The 2187-nt window shown below is 31.8% G+C and overlaps 1 protein-coding gene across 2 annotated transcripts in view; it reads right to left on the bottom strand.

Moving 5' to 3' along the window:
- The window catches only part of LOC106875286 (homeobox protein 4), a 20808-nt gene extending 19069 nt beyond the window's left edge, over positions 1–1739 (bottom strand). The window contains exon 1 of one of the 2 annotated variants that reach the window (XM_014923372.2): positions 1634–1739. The gene's annotated coding sequence lies outside the window, so the exon portion shown is untranslated. Of the gene's footprint in view, positions 1–887; positions 1235–1633 lie in introns of those variants that run through there. The other variant, XM_052968550.1, reaches the window with a different exon arrangement.
- Positions 1740–2187: the final 448 nt, after the last annotated feature.

The raw sequence follows: 2187 nt of genomic DNA, 5'->3' as shown, positions 1-2187 counted from the left end.
TTTTTTTTTTTTTTTTTTTTCGGTTTTTGCATAATCGTATGAATTCCTGTGGGTAGAACACAAATTCGCAAAAAAAAAGTTCTGAAAATTCCCCCAAAATAAAAAAGTTATAAGAGGTTATATGGGGTACTTGGAGCAGAATTCATCCACAAATCTACATCATCTGAAACGTATCTGTAAAAATTTCATTAAAAAATATTCATTTTTCTGGAAGCTATGAGAAAACAAAAGTGGTGGTGGGGCACAACTGTGTAGGTATACTTTAAATTCTTAAATGCAAATCAATGCAACACTGAAATAATCTTCATTTATTCATAAATTTAAAAATTGTTAATTACTAAATAACAAAAATAAAAACACGCAACTTTTAGCATGACATAACAGTTTTCTATTAGCAATATAAAGGTTTTTTGTTGTTTTACATGAGTGCAAACAAACTTGTACAATTTCCTTCTCTCTCTCATATAAGTTGCCAAAGAGTTTCCGCATGGTCACTCAGGTACTAATAATAACAGCCAAATCGTCGAGTTGCGTATATACAGTGCATAGCAAAAACGGGGTGGATGTGGTTAGAATGCCTATGATAGGCCTGGCCGGGTAGATCTGACCCGAAGCTAAACAATTGCATCTGTGGACGTAGATTCCGTTTACAGCGGCATTGAGAGCTATTTTCTGATCATTCGGGGTCGTTGTTTTTCTTTTTAGATACTTCATCAAAAGAGGAAGGGCAGCATCAATGAAACTTTTCAGGACCACGGAGACTTGTGAAATAAAATTATCCCTGACCGGATACTTGACCTGAGTGCTCGCAATAGACTAAACCCGCTAAATGCACCCAAGGAGCAGACGATGGTGTTAGAGCAGATCAACTGATTAGATTTACTAACCAAAACAGGAACGGATCCCTTACAAGCTTCCTCGGGACTTCTGTCTACTAAATTTAATTCACAAAGCTTTGATTAACTCCAGGATTGAACCCGACACCATTTAGTTACGAACCAAATTTCTCAACCATGCCTGTGAACAAGTTGACCGACAACCAGATGAGCAGAGAAAAAAAAAACGTTAATTTTGGAAAATATATGTTTAACAGTAAAATAACATTTATGTTCTTAAACTTTTTAGAAATATTACTTTTTCCATTTTGCAGAAAACTATAAAATAAATCAAAATGTTACTTTTAAATATTTTATAGCATTTCTAACTGGTGTAAAGTTGTCTTTTGACATAAAACTATAATAAAATGAAAATACTCGAGAGCAACAATTACTGTTCTGGCTAAGCGATTATGATAATAAACAAAAGTAAAATTAATAGCAGTGGTGAAAAAAAAACGCAAAAAAAACTCACAATTTATGCATTAGGTTAAAAACTTATAAATAAATATCGGATCTATTGTCTGTCCGTTCCTCTCAATAATTTCAGCTAAATTTATTTACAGATATTCTTGAAATTTTAGATGAAAAGATTAATTACGAAAATGAGGAACGAACAAATGTTAACAACGATGTTTGCCCCTTTTTTTTAATATAAAAATAACGAAGATCAAAAATGTTTTTACGACAATAAAGAATCTATGAGTATTCTAATCGCTTCAGAAAAATAATACAGTTATCAGAATTATGTAAAATACCTGGGGGAAGCGATAAAATCCCAGTTTAAAGTGTAAGCATCAACATAAACATAACAGCTTGTTAGATCGACTGCCATATTACTTCCGGTTAGTTGTATAATACCGGTGTAAGAACAAAATTTACCACTGTAAAATTTATTACCAAATCATAAGTTGTTTTTTTCGTTTCTTTTCTTCCAGTTATATTATCTTTTATTATCCAAGACTTTGGTAAATGTAATGTTGCTTTATTAATCTCAACCAAGTTGACTTTTTTTTTTAATGTATTCAAATTTTCATTAAGCTATACTTTAAAAAAAACTTATGCTCTGACGACAACTGAAGTGGGAGCTGGGACTGCGTCGCATTAGGCCGAATTAATGTTAAACGATAGTATCGGGTTAAAAGTTTAAGTTAGAGATGTGAATAAAAGCTGAGAGTAGATTTAGTGTTGATAATTAGTATTGTTATTGGATTAAGATTAGATTAGAATTCTGTAACGGTTTGTTTGTGAAAGGTTATCATACGTAAAAGAAATTGGAAGTTCAATTTATAGTCACGCTTTTTACCAAAAA

Source organism: Octopus bimaculoides, chromosome 6 (assembly GCF_001194135.2).
Source record: "Octopus bimaculoides isolate UCB-OBI-ISO-001 chromosome 6, ASM119413v2, whole genome shotgun sequence".
Lineage (NCBI taxonomy): Eukaryota > Metazoa > Mollusca > Cephalopoda > Octopoda > Octopodidae > Octopus > Octopus bimaculoides.
This window is presented reverse-complemented; position numbering and strand designations above follow the sequence as displayed.